General features: G+C 41.4%; 2 protein-coding genes across 2 annotated transcripts in view; both read right to left on the reverse strand.

Moving 5' to 3' along the window:
* The window catches only part of TIAM2 (TIAM Rac1 associated GEF 2), a 135,834-nt gene extending 118,480 nt beyond the window's left edge, over positions 1-17,354 (reverse strand). The window contains exon 1 of the mRNA XM_088161699.1: positions 17,326-17,354. The gene's annotated coding sequence lies outside the window, so the exon portion shown is untranslated. The remainder of the gene's footprint in view (positions 1-17,325) is intronic.
* Positions 17,332-23,022, reverse strand: part of SCAF8 (SR-related CTD associated factor 8) — a 151,100-nt gene continuing 145,409 nt past the window's right edge. Inside the window, exon 21 of the mRNA XM_088161703.1 lies at positions 17,332-17,468. The gene's annotated coding sequence lies outside the window, so the exon portion shown is untranslated. The remainder of the gene's footprint in view (positions 17,469-23,022) is intronic.

The following is a 23,022-nucleotide window of genomic DNA, read 5'->3' on the forward strand; positions in this document are numbered from 1 at the left end:
TGTTAAAAAACACACACACTACCAATTTCTTACCAGAGGCAACATGTCCTCCCCTAATCACCCTGGGCCTGGGGGCTGCCCTGGTGGGCTGAGGAAAGCCCGGAAAGACTGAAGGGGAGCATATAGGCACAAGGCTAGATTGCCGTCAGCTAAAGATCTGCCACAACGTTTGCAGGGAGAAAATCTTCCCCTACCTTGCAGGGACCCCTGGGTCCCTCCACACCCTGGGGAGGGCTTGGCTCTTGTCTTGCTTATGTCCAGGGCAGGGAAGAAGTCTGCTCTGAAGCAGACCGGGCTGGCAGGTAATGTTACCCACCACAAAATACTAGAAGGGAACAATTAGTGCTACTGAGAGTTAATGAGTAGCAATGATAACAGAGGTAATGCTGCCTGTCAGATGCCCTCCTTTAAGCAGCCAGATTGCAGAGTTAACCAGAGGCAAAATACATTCCCAGCTGCTAGGTGAGAAGCAGAGGAAAAATAAATGTTGAATACATACAAAAGCATCTAAAGGTAATCCACAGTCTTCTGGAAACTTGTTGCTGAAATCATTCAACTGATTTCTGGCTAGCTTTTGATGGTGCCTGCTGCATATTAAGGCATTTGATGCATCCAAAAGCACTAAAAGGAAAGAAAACCATAACAATGTGCCAAGTATTAATCTAACCCTTCACTTGTGAGCAAGATAACACTGGCTTCACTCAAACTGCCTCATGATTTGTTTTTGCCATTGGAAAAGGCAAGCTCTACTTCAGCTAATTTTGCCTGAGTGCTTTAACTAATCAAGTCTTACACATAAACATTTGACTAAGTCAGAAGAAAGCATGACAACAAAACAGCATGGGGCAGACCAGGAGAAATATCTGTGAAATACAAATAATATATGAAAGAAAACAGCATTCTCTGTGCTGGGGTGGAATTGCCATTTTCCCCGGCTGGTGTGGGGATGCAGCCCACCAGTCAAGGCTTGTGCTGAGCAGTGAAGGTGGTGGCATTGCCTAATCCAAGGGTACTAAGAACAGAATGAGGTTTCTCCCCCAAGCAGGGCTAGAAGAACACAATGCCTGAAAAACTGACTTTTGAGTTGGTCCACAGAAAGGGCAAAAGCATCTTGCCCTTTTCCTGCAAAAGAAAAGCAATCACTAAAACAAACACCTGTGTCTCCATACTTGAAAAAGAGAAGAACTGATGAGGAGACAGAGGAGATGAAGTAAGAGAAAAGACACTGTGGGTGTGACCTGGAACCCAGCAGGGAGGGAAACACAGGGTCAGCTGAACCTCAGGCCCTTGGTGGCACCAATTCCTGTGACTGGCACAGGACCGTGCAGCTGTGCTCCTGCTGAATGGTCACTTTGGCAACAGCAGTCCATGTTCACCTCTGGCAGCATCACAAGCTACACCACTAAGAATAAAACCGTACTTTTTGTTCATCCCTTAATTATGTGTGCAACAACATTCAAGTCCAAATTCTACTGAAACTTGGATGTCTCTAAACAAAGATGTTTCCTCCTCCCCTCTGTTCCTCTGCAGTCTGACTGAGCAGCCCCACAGCAGGAGGACCATGGTTCCCAGTGGTCAGGAGCCAACCCAAGGACGGCCACCAGCTGAGCATCGGGTACAGTCACAGCCACAATTACATGAACACCTGAACCAAAGAGCTGGATTTTGGAGAGGAAAGCAGAAGCTTTTGGCACAGTGAAGACTCCCCAGGCTGGGCCTACAAGCACCATAGCCACAGTAGCAGATGTCCAGCTCCTGACTGCAGCAAAATGCAGGGAGAAGCCTGTCAGACCACTCTGAGGCCAGGATTGCTCCTCTACACCTCATTACCCCTCCAGCACTTTTGCACCATGGGGACGGCCCAGCAGCTTCTATCCAAGCTGCACAAAAACATCCTGGGAACTGCACTATAAACCAGATAGTTTGTGAAAAACAAGATCTGAAGACTCACTACCCCACCAACCAAATACTGTGCCTCTGAGCACCATAACTACATCATTTAATCCTGCTCTAGGATCTTATGAGGTAAGGAGAAAGACAGAAACATCCTGCAACAGTTAAAGCCATGCTCTGATCAGTATTTCACAGAAGTAAACTATAAAGCCACATCATCTATTCAGACTTATGATGTCCTTGTCAGTTTCCAAACAACTCAGAAGAAACATCCAGTTCCCACATGCCTGCTCAAATATGCAGCTGCAGCAGGCACACAGCCACTTCTGGGCAGGCAAACGAGAAAATATCAGAGTCCTGCAACAACCACCTACATTCTGAGTTTAGATTAATTTCACTTTAAAGGACTTAGATTTGAGAAACCATTGTTATAAAAATGGAAAACACAAATGAAATAATAATGACTTGCTGAAAATGAGGGAAGTAGCTCCTGCCTTCAAATACCAGATTCAATACCACTGTATTGTGTCTTTGATTACATTAACCTTCTCCAACATCAAAATGAAAAGAATATTACTTAATCTGTCCGGGAGGGGTTGTTAAAACAGTTTGATTAACAAGCAGGTCTGGCAAGTCCAGCCAAATAACTGGACAAGACCATCTCGTGTAAATGCAACAGGTAAGCCCTTCTCTGTGACAGCATTAGTTCAATAGACATAACATATTCTGCAAATCAAATATAACTCATAATTCACACTGTGTTCACATTCATGCTATAATTCATCTTAAATATCTCTAACTACAATAGTTCATGCAATCTATCAAGAGGCATCTCAGCAGAAGTGTGATTCACAACTTCACAGGAATGCTGGGGGAAGGTTTTTGCTATCACTTTGAATGTTGATAATTGTATTGCTTCTGAGAATAACTTGCAGGAAGGCAGTGCACAGTAATACTAGATGAGTTTTCTGCAATTAAAAAAGGGAGAGATTTCCTCTTCTGAGTCCACTACAAATGTATGAACTTTCTGGATCTGTTCTAATCATCAGGTTCTTGACAATATGTGCAGAATTAGGTTTGGTGTTAACACATCAACAAGCTACTATGGTCTATAAAAACAACCCACTGGAAGATGACACCTTGGTAATTTTCAAACTTCTTAAAGAAAAAAAAAAATTCTCAAAAGCTTTGATTCAACTCTACTGGTTAAGCCCTGTAACAAGTACAGAGTGATAGATCACAAAGCAAAAATATCATAAGAAAATTAAAGCTTTAAAGAAACCCCAAACTCACTACATCTTAGCACTATTTCTGTGCTGTTCCTGCATCAGACAAATGCTTTGCAGCCCTCCACACACCAGAACAATGGCTCCTGAAGTGACGGAAATGGCATTATCCAAGAATTCCAGCAACATTAGTAGTGCAGTATCCTGAAACCGCTACAAGCCATAAACAACCATGGAGAAGTCGGCCTGAGAAGCCATTTTGACTCCATCTGTGCAGCAACTAAACAGTGCACAAGAGCCAGTATTCACTGCTACTCAGAGACAGCAGCTCTGCCACAAAACCTTGCAAAAGCACTGCCTGGACACCCACCGATGGCTCTTGTGTGCTGGGCACCCTACAGTGACAGGCAAGAAGAGAGTGGGATTCACATTCTCTGATCACAGCTAACTTAGTCAATTAACCAGTATTCCAATGTCCTGCTGCAGTCAGTGGTATGACCCAGGCATTTCAGAGACTAGTTCACCTCCTTTTCAATAAGTGTCAGAGATAGCAGGCTGCTCATATTAAATGTTCTCTTCTTGCAGTTGGAACATATGCATGCCACCTCTCTTGCCATGAAAATACAAGATAGAATCTATTCCATGTGGTTGTTTCAGGTTTGTTTTTTTTAATGCAAATAACTCATTGACATTTTCAACTGCTACTTTTTTTCTGAAAATAAACCTTTCCTCTTTAGTGACAAGCTGCACATCTTGCAGTAATTGAAAAAAGGACAGCACCAGATAAGTGCATCCTGTCTGCCTTGAAATAAGTTTGCTACTTCCTTTTCCAAGATAAGAAACATCTGCACACAGGCATTACTACACAAAAGCTACCTTTCTGTAAGGAAAAGCCTAACTGAAAATTCAAATAATTTCTACACCTCATGGACATAACCTGGTGTAGCAATTCAGATAGGTATGTTACAACCTGAGCAATGAGAGGGTGCCATCAAGCTGTCCAAATTACATTCAAGAGCTGTTTCTCACCCAGAGAGACAAATCTCAGTTACCTTTTTCTCACCAAGTCATTATAAAATATAAACTACACTATATATTTATTTTTCTCTCCTGTGCTTCTTGTATTCTTTTCCTGGCTATTTTTTTCCACCACTTCTCTTCTTATCTTCCATTATTCTCACATCAACATCACAAATTTTACCTGCCACACAACTACTGCTATACACCCCACTCCCCAGCTACCTGTTCCTGCCCTGACTGTAGCCCAATAATGAGTCCCAAAACCCATCCAGTTATCCATGTGAGGCAGGTCAGGTCATGCCCCACTTGGTTCACCTGGAGTGGCTTTCTACTGCAGGGACTGTTTTGAAGCTGGATGCTCAGGAACATGACTGCAAGTGGGGTTAGATCCTGTCAAAGGGGAGCTGCTCTGTCACACATGCCCAGCTATCACACCTGCCTAGCTCTCCCCACTCCCTTATCTCACTGCATCACTCTCACAGTTTGTGTGACCTGGCCCTTAGGAGATGGACAATGTTGTCTGCTACAGCTGTGTCTTAGGCTGCAATACAGGATGTGCCCAAAACTATGTATTCTATCACCATCTGTTGAAACCAGGTGGGGCAGTGATCCTTATCTCCATGGGAGATATTCTCTGCTAATGGGCCATCTGTTAAAACCAGGTGAGGCAGTGCTCTTTATCTTCTCCACAACCCATCCTTCCTCCAGGAAGTTATCTTCTGTTAATGGGCCATTGTATGACTGATAAAATTACATCATCCCACTGTGAGATGTTCCAGCCAGGGGGAGGAGCCAAGCCTTTCCTACCTAGATAAAAACTGAGATTTGGAACATCAGGGCAGCCTTTTCCCACTGGATTCCAGAGGAAAAACCGGACCTTTCCACATCATCATTGGACCTTCAGAGGAAAACTGCACCCTTCTACAGGACCACTGCTTCAACTGAACCACATCTGTCATCCAGGAGGACTGCAGTCACCATTTAATGGGACTGCTACCAACACCCTGACTGACGGGGTGTCAGGTTGTATTCTGACTCTGTCAGTGTTTTTGGGTTTTGATCTCTGTAATACTGTGTTTCTATTTTAATTTTCCTAGTGAAGATATTATTCCTATTTCCACATCTTTGCCTGAGAGCCCCTTAATTTAAAAATTATAATAATTTGGACGGATGGGGTTTACATTCTCCAGTTTAAAAAGAGGCTCCTGCCTTTCTTGGTAGACTCGTCTTTCAAACCAAGACAAGCTGCCTGCTACCAATCTCCTGGACAAAGAGAGCTGAGGATGTCCTGGGTCCATGCCTGGGAGACAGACAGATGGCCGTGCTGCCATCCTGCAGGTTTATCCTGCTTTCTCCCACTCACATCCTTAGACTTCCATGTTCCTCTGCCCACCCCAACTAGTGGAACATCAGCTTCTGTTCTTTTTCTTTATTCCGCCTGTGCCATGGCATCAAAACTGGCTTGGAGCAGCTTTGAAAAGCTAAGTTTTCTTCCACTGTAACAGCTTGTTAAAGAAAACAAAATGCAGCATGAATATAAACTAGTTATTATGGAGGTAGCACTGATGCTCTGAAATCAGACAATAAGTCAATATTAGTTTTCCCCTATAACAAAGTAATTTGTAGCTTGCTGCCTCCCCACTTCAGAAAGTCTCCTAGGCTAAGTGCACTCATGGCACCCAAGCTGATGGATGTTTGCCAGCCTGAAAATAGAGAGGACAAGTACAAACATGTCCTAACCACCAGCTGAGAGGAGCAGAGGAACTCTGGAGGTGATGCAAACCATCATGCAACCATGTTATACAGGAGAACAGAGCAAGGTGCTGCTTGCCTGCACCATTTCAAAGATTTGAACTTGGGAGAATTCCACAGCCTTTAAGGAGAACATTAAGAGTAGTTCACTCAAAAGACAATTCTTTGTGTATTTGGGCACCCCACTTTCCAAAAAGTGGCTATCTTCTCACCAGCCCAGCCCGTCCAACAGGACCTCCAGCAGATGCCAGCACCAGAGGGGCAAAGCTGGGAGGGAACCCCTTTCCTGCAGATGCTCCAATGGCTCCTGGCTGATATCTGGACCCAGACAGGTCCTGGCACTGGCTGCAGCTCCAACAGTGCTGCTCCCTGACACACCCAATACTGCACAGCTTGTCTCCAAATGCTCCATTATCTTAACCAAAAACGCCTGAATGCATTTTCAAGTGGAAACTCTACAGCAGCGCAATGTCCAAAAGCCACACTCTCCTCCTCAAAAGTGCAAGGTGGGAGATTTGCTTTGTCTAATCTGGTACAGAAATGTAAGCCCCATCACCCAATTAAACAGATAATGTATTACAACTTTTTGTAACTTCATTCATTTACCATCTTCCTTTCTTTAGCCAGCAGTATCCCCACTGTGTATTTATATATTAAGTTGCTGGTTTTAGGTGATACCATCCTCTGAACATGTGGCACATTCTTGATCTTTACCAGAAAAACAACAGCTCCATCCTGTATTTTTCACACTGTGCAACTGTGAAGCAAAACAAAGTCCACATTTTTCTATTTGGCTGAAAAGCATGCCTTAGAAATAAGTCACAGAATAAAACGTAATTATGACAGCAGGTATGGAAAAAAAGAATGAGATTTGAGAGTGGCTGAAACATTCTCCCTAAATAAGTAGCAATTAATTTACATTTCTTCTCCTCATGCAAATAGTCACTTTTGCATTGTTAGATTTTTTTTTTTCCTTTTAGTATATTTTTTTTTCAGGTACATATGAGGAAAGTAGGAATGACACTACAACTAAAGAGATACAGCCACCAAACAGTGTAAGTCAGCAATTTTTAAACAAAAATAAAATACTCTTTAATGCTCAAATACAATAATTCTTTCATCAATATTATTAGAACTTTTACAGAATTACTTTGTCCAGCTGGCTAAAAAGAAGACATGGACACTTTGAAGAAATAAAGAAGGAAGGACAAACTTCTTTGGAAAAGAGAACAAAAATGGAGCACAGAATATTCTTTCAGTATATAAAAGGCTTGTATAAAGAGATTTTGGATCAGCTGTTGGCCAACCTCACCAAGAATACATGAGAAATAAATCAGCTTGATTTTCAGTGAGGAAACTTTTGTATAGATGTCATGGAAAGCTTTCTAAGCATAAGGACAGCTAAGGCCAAGCTACTTTAGGAAGGTTACATATACAGACAAATTAGCAAAAAATAGCAATGTGGGAGGAAAATGACCTCATTATCCCTTACAATGGTGCTAAAAGTCTCCAGTAACCGACTGTGCCAAATTGAAACAAAAACAGATTGTTGCAAGTGTCAGCAGGTTGGATTAATTTTTACATGAAATAGGCAAAAGCAATATTTTCCATATAAATAATGCGCAGTTTAAAACTAATGGCTTTGAAACATTTTAATATTGTATTTGCTTTAAAACAGCCTTCTCAGATTTAGACTACATTTTGGGAAAATCCACAGAATGAATTTTCCATACACTCCTCATAGAAGTGTTTGGAACGAACATCCGCTAGCTGACAGTACAGTTGTGCGTTTATATATGAAGTGATCTTCATGACAAAGACAGTTTTCTTAGCTTATTTTGTTACCTCTTGCCAAAAACTAAGCTACCACTTCACAGTGTAACACTCACTCTTTTCTTTCCACAGTCTAGACAGAACCAGCAACTCTGTAACTAAGGTTTCCAAATCCTTTCAGTTATAAAACCTCGGTATTAAAATTTCACAACATTTCAACTCATGAAATGGTTCTGACCAGGACTGCTAATAACTACAACTGTTTGTTGCAGGAGGCAGCACTCAGCAATACAATCAGATTGGCATCTCTGTCCCAGGAGGGCAAATCTTCCTCAAAGTTGCCAAGGTCAGAGAGAAAAAACAAAACAAAACAAAAACAGCAATAGATGAGCGCTGACCCAGATCCCTTTGATGGTGGTAAAATCCCCACAGTGTTCAGTGATGTCAGGACTTTGTCTAGGGAAATTATTACAGTTTTCTGCTACGGTAACGAGTTAAAAAAATCAGGCTATTTACTGCAGAATGCCAACTGCTACTGCCTGGCAAAGTACATTCAAACAATCACATAGGGCATATATCATAGCAAAAGGGAATTTTCATTTACAAACCCAGAAGTGTTGTGCTGAGTGGTATCGTTATCCCCAGTCAAAGGCAGGGGGAAATAGAAGGAGAAGAGAGATGGGTGCATGGACAAGAGAGCTTCTCCAGGCAGAGTGATGGCCAAGGTGGGAACAGGGACAGGGCTCAGCTCTCCTAAGCACTATTGCTGCATCTTCTCTTATAGACTGCATAATTAATTCAGCAGGAAAGGATTTCATGGGGTGCATTGTCTGTCAAAACACATGCAGAAAAGCAGAAGTTGGTAAAGTACAATATATTGTTTATTTCATTGCATTCTGCCTGTGAATTTGGAAGGCGACAGTGGGCCAGGCTCACTGGTCCAGTTAGGAGAGCCAGCCTCCAGCACTGACCAACAGCAGCAGAAACAAGGCTTGGGGGGAATTGCAAAAATACAGCAGTCAGGTAGTCATCAAGGGCTGAAGTCTTTTTTTTTTTTGACAAAAATACAGAAAGTAATGTTTCTTTAGAAAGAAAATAATTTGGTCACACAATCTGTGTTATTCAGGAAATCAAACCAGATGATCACAGTGATCACTTCTGGCCTCACAGTATATTAATTTTTTAAATATTGTGAAGTCCAAGGAACTTAGGAAACTCACCCTTCATCTCCTGGATATTACTATGCATCTTTCTTTACTGGTTCTACAACAGTCTTGGAAATCAAATATCTTTTTATTTCCAGCTTCTGGGAATAATCAAAACTTTGTTCAACACTATGGCTTTTAGTCCAACACACATAAATAGCTTCTTGACTTGCATAAAACCTGAAACCACTTTAATCAATCAGCTATATATAGTCTGGATAAATACTGAGTCTGAGATACTGGGTATACGGCCAATCTTGTGCTATTTGCTAATACTTTGATCTAATTTCACATTATATTAAGAAGAAATGAAAAATATTCTGGTGAGGACAAAGGCAACAGTAAAGAAATGACAGTGTGTAAAAGCTAGAGACTACATATGTTAGCTAAAAACTCAAACTTGTTCCAAAAGCATTTCAAAAGACAGAAATACATATAGAGTTATCACAAAATAAGACATAAATGTCCATAAATTTGTTATTTTGTTACTCCCACAGGAATTCACTCTTGATTTTCCAGAAATCTACCACTATATAAAGTATATTTAATAGCATTAGTAGACAGCACTACAGCCTCACTGCGTGTGTAACACACTGCTCCATTTTCTATGGAATCATTATGGCACAGATGATTTACGTCTGTGCAACAGAAAGGGCTATTCTGTAGAAATATCACAGGAAATGACACACAGGAAATAAACCAACACAGACATCTTACAATCGTTTCCTAAGCTCTAGCACAGCAATCTGCTGAGCTCCTGAAACAACCCAGATGCTGCTGACGCAAGGAATGAACAAGCACCAAAAAGCTTTCCCTCCTCCCAGTCTTCTGGGCCCCAAGAGGAGAAAAGAATAAAGGATGCAAGAAGGTATGGAATAGTTGGCTATTTGCAACCTGGAAATATGGTTTATTGGGTACTAGCTGCTCAGTCCTGCCATGGTTCATCTACAGTGGGTATGGACAGATGGGGGAGGCCTGCAAGGGCTGTGAAAACACGAAAACTGAAGATTAATATGTGGTGAAGGATCAAGTAATGGCTGGGGAAAAGAAGGTCATATGGAGGCAAAGTTGCAGTAATCCTCATGCCAAAGTTTTCTCTTCTTCCTCCCTCATGATAGGAGGCTTACAAGAAAAAGGAAGACAGATTTTAGCAGGTCCTGCACTAAAAGGACAAAGGCTATTATTTTTAACCCAAAGGACAGATTCAGACTAGATACAAGAAAGAAATTTCCCATGATGAGGGTGGTGAAACACTGGATTGCCCAGAGAGGTGGTAGATGCCCCATCCCTGGCAACATTCAAGGCCAGGCTTGGACAGAGCTCTGAGCAACTTAATCTAGTTGAGGATGTCCCTGCTCATTACAGCGGGGTGGACTTTTAAGGGTCATCTCTAAAGGTCTCTTTCAACCCAAACATTTCCACCATTCTGTGATGCTGTGAACTAACCCTAGCACAATTCACACAACATTCTGATAGCATGTGTTATTCTGCTAAGGCTCAAAAGCATCTGTTCCCTTCCCACATGCTCCAACTATGTCAGGTAATGGATAGAGTAAAAATTCAGTTCCTGTCCTCAACAGCACTTATTAATTCAGGTTACAGCAAGATATCAACAGATGCAAAGAAATAATTGTGTTTCAGTCAGGTTTGGCAATGTACAACAGAAGACCATATCCTGGAAACCAGATGAACTCAATAACATTTTAACATGAATTTTATTAAGGAATGCTAGGACATACCTCATGAGGGTTTAGCTGAATGCACAGTATAGAAAACTGCTTTCCATCCAAGTAAATTTTACCAGTTAAAAATAGCCAGAAAATGAAGAAATATCTCAGCATACTATTTCATTATTATTCAGTACTCTACTATTCCCACTCAGCCTTAATGATACAGCCTTTTAATGGAAAATAATACATGCGACACTCACATATGCAGATCCCTATACAGTACATTAAAAAATATAGCTGACATTGGTGTCGTAGGTTAAGAATCTATGAGGCATCCCTAGACTATTATTTTCTATGGAAAATAGAGCAGAACTATTCTATACTAATTTGAATACACAAGGGTCTACACAAGTAGATTACACCGACTTTAAATGGAATTATTTCTTGTAATTCTTTTTCTTATCCACTAAAGGAATTAGCAGAGCTGTTTCAAGACTGCAATCAGGAGAACATCCATGTGATTCCATAACACCTTTTTTTTCAGACAGATGTTTTCGTCAAAAGTTTTCATTATTCATAAATAATACCTGTTTTATGACTGTATAACTTAAGTCAAGATACTGTTAATTTTTTCTCTTAAGTTAGCTAGTCTGCCAGTAAAAACAACCTTTCCTGTATACAAAAAAAAAAAAAAGAAAAAGAAAAAAAAAAAAAAAGAAAAAGGAAGTCAGTAAGTCCTGAGGAATCAGTACAAAATTTGCTGTAATTACATGAAACTTCCCACTGCAAAAATAAACATTATTTTCTTAAGGTAACTGAAGAAAGATACCCAATACTTACACTATTGCTTACAAATCAAGGAATTGTAAAATATACAGATGCTGTATTAATGCTCAAACTACCTTAAAACACTGTGGGTGAAATCTTGGTCCCATTAAAGCTGATGCCAAACTTCCTGCTAACATCAACAGAATTTCATCCATTGTGCCAACTCAGAAAGCAGAAAAGGCTTTGAGATAGAAAACTAAAATAATAAATAAGATTGATTTAATCACTACTTCTGATGTCTTCAACCATGCAATTTCTGCCCCTCCTCCTGCTATGCCAACAAGCTGAAGGTTCAGTGCCTGGGTAGTTGATTTATGACTCCCTGTAACAAAGCTTTGGACATTGCCCTTCCCACTGTTTCACGCCCAGCAAAACACAGCACAGCAGCTCTTGCACCAGTTGCATTTTAATAGTGCAGGAAAAGATCTGCAGCATTAAAACTCAGTTTTGCAGTGACTCAGTCAAGAGCACTGCACTTCCTCAAACTGGGGTGGGTTTGTTGGGGTTTTTTTGGTTGGTGGGGTACTTTTAAGGTTTGAGGTAAGTTCCTCAGTGATCAGTGTGCAAGGGAGAGTGGGTGGCACCATTTGGCTCCGGTCCCACGTCAAAGGGTGTTTTGCAACTATATTGTCACCTCTTCAGATATGCTGCAGAGACTTCAAAGGAACAGCACTTCTGGAAATCAAATGGCTCGATAAGTCCAACAGGAGAAACATACCTAAAGGCCAAATATATTTTATGAGATACTGGACTCCAGTGACAACTGTTATTTATACATTAACTACCCACTCTAGGCAACCTAAACAGCAGCTGTGTCTGTGTATGAAGAGCAGAGCTTCCATATAAGCCTCAATTAATAAGTTGAGGCAATATTTACTGGCCCAGCCACCTGAAAACCACCTTCTTCAACACTGTAGGAATATCTACCAGATTCACATCAGTACAGGGAATTCCAGTGAACTCCAGTACTAGTGAATTATTATGCATTATATTTTCCTTTCTGAAAAATAGAAGGTATTTTAAATCAAGTTTATAAAAAAACTTCAAATTTGGCACACCTATTCTATTCAATTCAATCAATAATTATTTTTTCCACACCAACAACAGGCAGACAGAACAGTAATTAAAATTTCAGTTCACACAAATGCATGGAACATTTCCACTGGATTAAGCACCAAGTTTGTTTGCAATAGTAAATACAAAGAGACAACGTTTTCTTAAATGTTATCCTTTAGAGCAATGAAATCCCCTGTAATTTTTTTTAATACTGTGCACAGTGCTCTTATAAGACATCTAAGCTTTGCAAGACCTGAGCACATTAAGAAGAAATACTGACTCAGTTTTGAGGTGAAGATTCTCAGTATCCACTATCCATGATTTTCTTTTCTGTATCTCCAATTTCCAAGATCATTTTGCTACCCTATTTAATATTATCCTGTATTACACAGTCAATGATTTTAAAATTTCATTCTCCAATATGAAAGTATAATATGGTTTTCAAGAGACTATGCTACATGCAAATTCAGCTGATGATTGTGGGAATTTTTGATGTTCATAATTTTAAGGGAAAAAAAAAAGAGATCTCTCTGATATATCAGGGTAGAAGACAATACACCAGTAGATCATGCTGTAAGATTTCACAGGACACAGGAATGGTGGAGCATAAATGAGAGTCCATCCTCAATCAGAGATGAACAAAGGGCAGCAGCTGTGAGAACACCGAGCAAGGATGTCCACAGTGTTGATGACAGTGCTAAGGCTCAGGTGGGAGAACAACCATCTAGAACATCTACCAGAGTAACAATTACCTCAGTAAAATGCCTCTCAGAGAAATATAAACACAAATACTCCTTCTGCTGCCGTGCTCACACACATAGCACCACTGTTTCTACTGAAGGCCTGGCCATGCAGACCAGGAGAAACCTGGGATAATGCTGTCTGTACAGCAGCTGCACTACCAGCACACACCTTGCCCCTGCCAGCTTGCAGGGCAGGATGGGCTCTCCAGAATGATGGACGAGCTACATCTCATGGCTGCAGAGTGAGAGCAGACACACTGCTGATTATCCCAGTGGGGTCACAAGTCAGCACCCTGTGTGATCCCCTGGCAAGCAGCGTTCCCCCTCCCATGGTACCATGGTCCCAACAGCTCCACAGGGAAAAGGTGACACTTGGATCCTTTAATCCCGGCCCTCTGTCAGCAGTGCCAGCTTGTAGAGGTGTCAAACTGGGTACACATAGCAGGGAGAGCTGCCAGGTGGACGGAGGTTAGCATCCTTAAACTTTGCCAGGCATGCCTGACTTCTTAGTGTCATCTTTAATAAGTCTGGTGATCCTTGCTGATGGTGGGGATCAGCTGTGGATGTGCACAGGCATGTGTAAGCCATGGTGCACAAGGTTGTGACAGAGAACACCAAGGAAACAGGAAAAGCAATGTACAACTAGGAAATAGGGGTAGGCAGTAACTACAGATAGCTAGCTTTGGAGACAGTAATATTATCTTGCCTTGAAGTCTTTAGGGCCTTATATATTTCTTATGGGATAATACTGCAAAAAGTGCATACACTAGATTGATTTTCTTAGGGAATCAGTTTCTTAGGAACTTACTGAGTTTATCCACTGTTGTCCATCAATAAGAAATTGTTTATTAGATACAGAGCTTAACAGTAGGCCACAAGACTTCCATCACTACACCAGTGTTTTCTTCTGCTTCCTCAGACTGTTTTGAACATTTCCTCTTGTATACTACACATGAACAGGCAGAGGGGCTTGCCCAAATAGCCACAAAGTTTCTTTCTGCAATGTGCCTAGTTCATTTTTGTATGAAGGCTGAATGCACACTGTTGGTACCAACATTGCATATTACTGAGAGAGTTTTTAAGATTACTCCGTCCATAGTTTCTGTCAAGACACTGGTGGTCTTCTTCTCAGGCTTGATTCGCTTCCTGAGCATTCTACCACAAATTTGGTGGGGTTTCTTCCCTCCTCAGTCTACAAACTTGTTTGGCATTTTCTCTTTCAATCAACCACACGAGTAACACTTTCACTTGCAAAGGAGGTAAATAATCAGGCCTTGTTTTTAATTACGTTAACCTGGGAACAATTTGTTGCAAAAGTCTACAGATGGAGCGCTGCCCCTTTCCAGGCATTCTCTAGGCTGGTAAATCAGTGCAAGGCCTTGGCAGGCTATCAATGCCTTCCTCATGAGATTAAGTTTTAATCCAGCACTATCTCCCAAACATACTTTGCTGGAATACTTCAAGAAGCCCGAGCAGTTGCTAACACTAACAGAGCCTGCACAACTCTGCCTGTATCGGTGGCTGCTGTAACAAAATTCAGCTACAAAAATGAAGGAACAATCAAACTTGTTACTGCAATTCAGGGAGTAATTTCAGGTTGAAAAGCTGAACAGATGGCATTTGTGAGCTTTATTCAATATCTTGGCCTTTTTAATTAGATTCCTGTTCATGTCAGTCTGCTGGTTTACAGCAGGAGACCCCAGATTTCAAAGTAACCTTAGGAATCCCATTGCTCTGTCTGATAGAAACCACTATGCCAGGAAACTGCTGCAGGCACAGCTCCTGCTGCTTCCACCACAGGAACTCATCAGCAGGTAATTAAAAGAACCAAATTAAAGGGATAGTCCAAAAATGCAGCTACGCCTTAGCCAAAATGCAAATTAGAGCTTTAATGCACCACACTGCTTTATAATTTTAGGATGCTTTTGGTATGTTTATCATTAGGAATCTGTATGCCGTAATTTTCTCCTTCATGCCTTCACGTGGTTTGCAAATTCACCTTCTGCCCCTGACAAGATCACCCTGGGTTTTCACTGCTTTTTGGAAAGCTGCATGTGGGCACAATGAAACAAAATGAAACAAAACGTACTGACTGCTAAAATGTTTAAGAACTTGCAAGGGAATAAACAGTGCATCCCTCCCAAAGCACTGAAACATGGCAAAAAGCACCAGTAGACTCCAGTGGGAGTGTGTGGGAACAAATGTCCCAACTGACAGTAGTGTCATTAAATTTTAGAATCAGGTTCAATATTTCCTTTTATTTCAACAAAGGTCAAACAAACAAAAAACGCCCAAAAAGACTCCACAAGCCTCAAATAGATTGACTAATACAGCAAGTTAGGACTTCTATGAGTGCTGCAGTGCATAAAATCACAGTGACACTTTTAACCTATGTCAATAAAGAATGGCACAACATACTGGAATAGTAAGTCTAATTGTATCAATCAATGCCACAGTTTCACAGCTATCCTTTAATCAAAATCAATTAGAAGCTGACTAATTTTGAGTTGTTTCTTTGTATTATTTTACCTTTTTGAGGAGAGAAACTCCACAATTCAGAAGACCTTCTAGACCTGTTGTAATCATGCTCAGCTGAGCAAGAACACTGACCACACCTCCAAATCCATTTTCATTTTATAATATGTCCTGAATGTATAAGCTAGTATTAAAAACAACCTGTTTAGAGAAGAATGGGCCAAATACTCCGCTAGCCAAACAACAGCATATGCAGAGTTTGTGCATATTTACTTCTGTGGCATCAGTGCCCTAAGTCCCTGGCATGTGGCAAAACTCTAAGTTGTTACAAAATGTAGTAATGCTCCATTGAGTACGATTTTAAAAGAGATGAGCAGATTACAAAGTAAACTGAGTTCACAGGTATTAATTTTTAAGTGTTTGAATACTATGTAACAATCAGGTCTAAGAATCACCTGCCTGGTATGCTTCCATCAGGGGGAAAAAAATCCCTGTAGTCCTGCAACTGGTTCCCTTTGTTTATTCAGCACGATTTTGCCCCAAAGTATTTTGTCAGGAAAGAAAAACAATTCTGTCCTAGCATGGAATGAGCCTGAATCCCTCTGAAACTGCTTCCCTTGCCAGTGGATGTGATCACATCAGACAAACTCCTGGGGAATCAGAATGAACAGGATGTGTTGAGGTCTAACCATTTTTCTTCCCTGTGATGTGCAAACTGTCTGTAGGCCTAAACTTCCTAAAAGGTGGCTTTGTCAGGGTTGTACAGTGGATTCCTGCTACCAAGTCCAAACAAGTCTGGATTTTGTGATAACTAGCAGCATACATGGTGTAGTAGATAGCACGCTATTGACAAGAACGTGAAGTTTCTTCTGTTTAGCTACAGCAAACAATGCTGAAGCAATTAAAAATAATGAAAAGTTAAATAAATGCTCTCATCCCCTGTGTAAAAAACATCATGATTAAGTCTCTTAAAATCTCCAAATCTCTAAAGCAACCTTTATTTCAGATGCCAAAACTAAACAGGATGGAGGAAACTTGCCCCATCATAAGCTCAGTTGTACCAGGTCTTTCAAACCCTCAACCAAAGCACCCCTCTCTCTCTTCATGTCATTCACAACAATTCTAACTACAGCAGACAGACATCTGATGGTCTCTGGAATTAAACTGCAATGCCACTCTGTCCTTTAGGTGAGACATCAGGAGTGGGCTCTCTTTGCTGATAATTTTCTGTTTAATTCTGGAACAATGCACTCCACACTAGAAACTGCTCATCCATTCCCTCTCCTTTGATAAATTTACCACATCATAACTCTCTTGTGAGCTAAGCAGAAAATAGCCTGAACCCCTCCCTTTCCCTGCTAAGTATAGAAAACTGCATCTCTGCTGTTTACAGATTTTGAGGCTTGTCTGGGCTGAAGTTTTGTAAATACAACCTATTTTGAAGTCACGGGCATTAAAATTTGGATTAATGCCTTGGAAAAAATAGTCCACATTTCCCCATGTGCTGATGTTCTCTATTGGTTGATTCTAAAGCCTCAAAAACACCCAACCAGTATGAAACATTAAGATCCAGGGACTAAAAAAAATTTTAACCTGGTTCTATCTGGCTCTTGGCCTATAACGTTTCATAATGCAATTTACCCACTCAGAAATAAAGAAACCAACAAAATTAAAACAAACAAACCTTGCATAATTTATTTGCTCTCTAAATGTCTTCTTTCTCTCTGCATCATGAGTGAAAGCACAGAAAGAGGGTGAGGTGTCCTTGTGGCTTCACGAGCTGACGAACTTCTTGCTGGAAGTCCCTATTTTCGTAGTGCTGGCAATCTGAAAAACAAAAATTGTTTTGTTAACACTTGTATCCCTAGATACAGAAAATAGAAATAAGGTTTGTTCTGAATCACTGCCAACTACAGCGTTAACCTCTCCTATGACCAAGCTAACCACTCTCATGCAAATAAAAACAGCTAGAAACATCTCCACTCAATTCCTACCTCACTTATGTATTCTGCACTTACTGCTCACAGCTAAAAACTCCTTTGTATGTACAAATGCAAAATAGAAACCAGTAAACAACACGTTACAACCATGTGCTTCAAGCAGAGCTGTTGTTGAACTGTCCAGGTTTCCATCTAGGAAACACTCAACCAGGAAAGGTGGCTTGAAACAGGCCAGCACCATCACAGTCCCTTTTCCACAATGGTGGTGTTAACCACAAACTGTTCCTGTATCACAATAAGATCGCCTGTTTCCACGTGCTCATATTTAAAGCTTCTATCAAATCCCAGCCAGGACCTCTGCAAAATATCTGCACATCAGGTACAAAGATCTTCCATGGAAGTTCTCTCGTACTAACCAAGCCAGGCTCTGAAAAGCCAGCCACTGCTTTTGAGGAGACTGAAGCAACCAGCTGCTTTCTTGCCCACGTCACCTGAAAATGATAAGACAGACACCAACCACCCTCAGTGTTTGTGCATTGAACAAGCAGAGTGACTAACTGAGCTCCCAAAAGCTGGCAAGGGGAACTTCATGCTCTACAAAGTCTGTCATTTTCATTCTGCAAAGTGTCAGACTGTATTATAATATTTTCTCTGATGTTCAAATTGGCACAGCTGATTTTAAACAGCTTCTTCACAGCACAAAGCACCTTGTCATAAAAATAACCTGATATCTACAATGGTTAAGCTGACACATAACATAATTAAAACTAACACAAGAATTTTATCATACTCATGCTTCCACAGGCAGTGGAGTTAGAGCAAAGTCCTAAACTGACTTCACTGAAAATAAAGGCTGTTCCATTAAAATAAAAAACAAACAAAATAGCAAATAAGACAAGCTGCAAAACCACCATACAAAATGGACGAATTAACAGCGGGCCAGCAAAGTAAAAAGCAGTATCAGGCTGCATTTCCAAGAGGAAATGTGAGTAATAAAATGTAACTAATGAAATGCAACTAATGATTCTTAGTTGCTACACAAAAGAAACCTACTTGTTAAGCTCCAAGTACAATACACAGACCTCCTTTGCCTGTGGGGAAAGGTGCATCTTTCTACACTGAACATTCAGAGCTCAGGCCACCGAAGCCCTCCTAATCACAGCTGTAAGAGACAGAGCCAAGAGCTGCAGGACAAGGCTGCAAGTGCCGTGATGATGGCATTCAGATAACACTGCCATGGTCCATGTGTCGCAGATAGCATCTTTCCCAAAGCTCATAGCACTGCTACCGAGCCCAGCCTTTATTTTTTGTCATACTTCCTTTCCCTACACAATGGCACAGCATGGCTCCACTCCTCAAAGCCACACAGGGCTTCCTTCACCATGGGGTTCAGTTCCTGAGCACCAGCAGCAAAACCTGGGGCAATAGCTTGCTCTCATCTGCAAAATCCCCGAATTGAAAAGTGCCCTTTTCCTTCCCATGTTCCAGCTCACTGGAAGAGTGCTGCTCAAGCATTTTCCTTTCTGGCTGGAATCACATTTCCAGCTCTTCACAGACATGGCTTCTTAACTAATGGTGTGATAGACATGGAGTGACACCTAGTACAGAGCTAAATGTAAGATTCATGTCAGGATATACGTGTAATTTTAACAACGCAGAGTTAAACTCTACCCTCACGGGCAAACCTGACCCTCCTGGATTTTTGCTGGCCCATAACTATAGGGAAATGAAGCTAGCTGTTAGCTAATAAAGTCAGGGTGATTTCACTGTACAAAATTATCACAGATTTTTAAATGTACAGCTAAAACATTTCTATCTGTACTGGAACAGGCAGAAACAAGAATACAACATTTATAGCAGCCAGATGGCCTACTACTTTTGATACAAAAGAACTGATTTATGGTAAAGTATCACAAGAATCTCTCCCTACCAGTCAGGTCTTACTTGTACACTTATTCAGGATGATGCCCGGCTCTGTTTGAAGAAAACTTCCTGGCCAGGGTAGAGGGCCAAGTTTTTTGAAGTGCTTCCAGCACTCCCAGTAAGCTACCTCTTAGGGAGGTCACAATGCTCCCCCGCAGCAGTCCATCAAATATTGAAGGAAGTTTGCCATGGTGAATACAAACTTCCCAGCAAAGCTCTGCCAGATCTGCAATACCCATCTCCCTGGATCTGCACAATCTTGAATAATAAGGCTTAACATAAGAAAAATCTATAGGGTAGAATATTGCTCCATACATACACACATTTATACATTCAGGTATCTTTTTCTAGCAGGCTAGGAGGAAATGGGCATCTTAAACCAATGATGTTACAGCACTCTCTTTTTCCTTTCCCCCAATATGTCTTTAATACCAACGATTCCCATTTAACTTATATCGAGGGCAAAGCACTTCTGAAGGAATCAATTTTTTAAAAAAATCTTTCATGTGTCAAAAAAAAAAAAAAAGAAAAATACAAAGTAGTACTTAAAAAAGAAAGAAGTGCTCTACTAAAGTAATAGTCACATAAACCTCACACATGCCAGACTGAGATTTTTTCCTCTTGCCAACTAGGAGAAAAATCCCATACACTAAGCATGGCATATACAACACCCTAGGCTCTGTCATTTAGTTAAGGACAGACAGGTAGGCATAGCTGTTAAAGTGTTAACTGCATAGATTAGGCAGTATGTGCTATGGTAACAACCTTGGTTTGTCATTCACCTTGTACTCACATTTTTGTTTTCCTGCTGAACAGGAGAGTACACAAAAATAACACCAGCAAATGGCTGGCAGGCATGGCACTGAAGCAAAGTCCCATACACAAAGCTACCATGGGCCCTTCCAGCTGTACTGTAAACAAAGAATGAATTACCTTATACACACAATAGCAACACTTAAGTCGCAGATGTAGTTCCTCAGCTGTGATCTGGGAAGGGCTGTACAAACTCAGGGCAGGTGCTGTCTGCACAAGCAGGGAGCAAACATCGACTGATGGGTTTTTTGGGCTTTTTGCTGGGTTGCCAGGCATCATTATTATGAACTATAGCCCCTGGTTAAAGCCAATGTACAATGACGAGGTGCTGAGCAATTCTGGAAGACAACTCTACAGACATCTCCATTTCCTTGAGCTGCAGTACACCTGTATCAAATGGGAGCTTCTACCAAACCTCAACAGGTCTGGCAAGAAGGGAGCAGAGAAGTGACGCTTATTATTCATGTGGTTCCCCCCAGGGCTAGCCACAGGTAGAGAAACCAGGTACAGCACAGCACCCTCCTGCAAAATGCACTGCAAAGAGCTCTACAGGATATACATCCAGACCTTGCCTTGTCAATCACCAGAGTGAGTGATTTTAATTTCATCTGTGACATCTATGTTCAACCACTGGTGAAGAGCTTGTTGGCAGCTGTTGCAGCTTTCTGCAGCAGTCCATCAGTTTGCTCCACGTGGTTTTCTTGGGTTGCCATCCCTCCCCTTTCCCCGAGAGAAATTTGGGGATAGTCTGCAGATCAGATGTAATACCATGGAAAGCTGCTCCTGATTTCAGAAAACAAACAAAAATCCCGCAACTTTTTCAGCCCCATTGAACAACTCTAAATGCACCACGTGTCACACTGGACACAAGAGAGTATATTCACACATTCAGCATACAACCAACTCCTGGGAGCCCAGTGACACACTGAGCTTCAGCTCTGCTCGGGGACAGCAAATCCTCTGGTCCTCGGGAAGGGACCATTGACTGAGCACACCCATTCAGCCTGCCCACAGAGGCAGGGCAGTGCCACAGCACGCAGCTCTGCCCAGAAGGCAAAAGCAGTCTGCACAAGGAAAGCTGGACTTCACTTCCCTGTGCCTGGATGTTTGTTTCAGGACATCTCCCATTCCCAAGCCAAGTTTCAGGATCTCTCCTAACTGCTCTGTCAGATGCAGAATAGAGCCAAGCAGGCATGTATGTCTGGGATGATCCAAAGCATTTATTTCCCCAACTTTCTTGCTATTTTCAAAACGTGTTTCTGAAAGCACTTGATTTTTTTTTTTACTTATATTTGTTGATGATTTGCATTTCAGAGGCAGCACACGAACAAAAGTTCTGACCTTTTTCCTAACCTTTGACTGATCATAAGAGAAAAAGGAACATCTTGTTAACACTCCTTTCCCTTAATACACTGATTCTACACAAAACTAATGATTATCCTCTAAATCCTCTCTCTACTCAGCAGTTTAATTAGAAAGATGATCATTGATTAATGCACTTGAGTTACCTGAAGAAGGTGTGACTGAACACAGATCACTCAACCCCCGAAAAATGCACATTAATTAGTTCTGCATTAAACTGCTTTCCTCTTTATTCAACTTCAAAAGAAAGAGCAAAACCCCACAACACAGCAACAAAACACCAAGCTTTCAGTATTAAACTTCTGAGATAATTTTTATTTTACTTTATTCTTTAGGAAGTCTCACATTTCCTTGTCTTGAATTTCATAGTCATCTACTTTTTTAAAATGATTGTAATTTTACAGAATAAACACACCAAGCCTGGAGGTTCAATATGCATTTGCAAAGCTCTGCCAAAGACCTGCAGTCTTGAATTAGTTGGCTTGGGCAAGGAAGTAGACATGACACTGATACTCGACGGGAATGTGCACAGCATTAAGTGCATACCACAAGTGAAACCAGGTATACTCCCAGTCAGCCAGTGGTTTCAGTGTCCCCACCTCTGAAGATAGTCAAAGAGAAAACTTTATTTAAAGGTCTCCTCACTCTTTTTAAAGATCTCACTTAAATTCCTCCAGCCACAGGCTGGTCTACAGACTGATCATGAGACTTTCAGCCCTGAAAAGCAGGTAAGCCCTCCTTGACTGTACTCTGCACCATAACTCACACTGCCCTTGGTCTGGAAAAGGTCATGCTTCATCTGCCCTTAGAGCCACAATTCTCTCTGCAGATGTTCTGAACAGCCTCAAGGAATGGATAACTTTTCTGTTTCTGTGAGAACCCCCTCCTGGTCTCTACACAAGAACAGAAATGATTCTCATATCATGACCTGCTCCTTGCCCACTGCCCCGTGACCAAGGTAGGCAGCATTTCCTTACCACAGGTTGAGTGACAAAAGCCCCAGATGATTTCATGCAAATAATCCTCCTGCTGCTCTGTCTCCCTTTGCCGGGGAAGGTCTCCTGAAAAGTGGCAGGTAGAGTTGGTGACTCAGCTTTAGGAGCAGCCTAATCCTTCTCCTGGTCACCAGAAAGTGACACTAGGAAGGCAGACATGAGGCAGACCAGAAAACCAGGCTAGGCAGAAAGAGAAGAACAGAGCTTTCCCATCTATGTCCTAAATTACATGCTTCATATAATCTCTTCTCCTATGCATGCTTCTTCCCATACTTGGCATTATTTATTCACTTTCAAAGCACAAGCTACCACACAGGATACAGCACAGCCCCACAGACTACTGGTGCA

This window comes from Sturnus vulgaris, chromosome 3 (assembly GCF_052056855.1).
Source record: "Sturnus vulgaris isolate bStuVul1 chromosome 3, bStuVul1.hap1, whole genome shotgun sequence".
Classification (NCBI taxonomy): Eukaryota; Metazoa; Chordata; class Aves; order Passeriformes; family Sturnidae; genus Sturnus; species Sturnus vulgaris.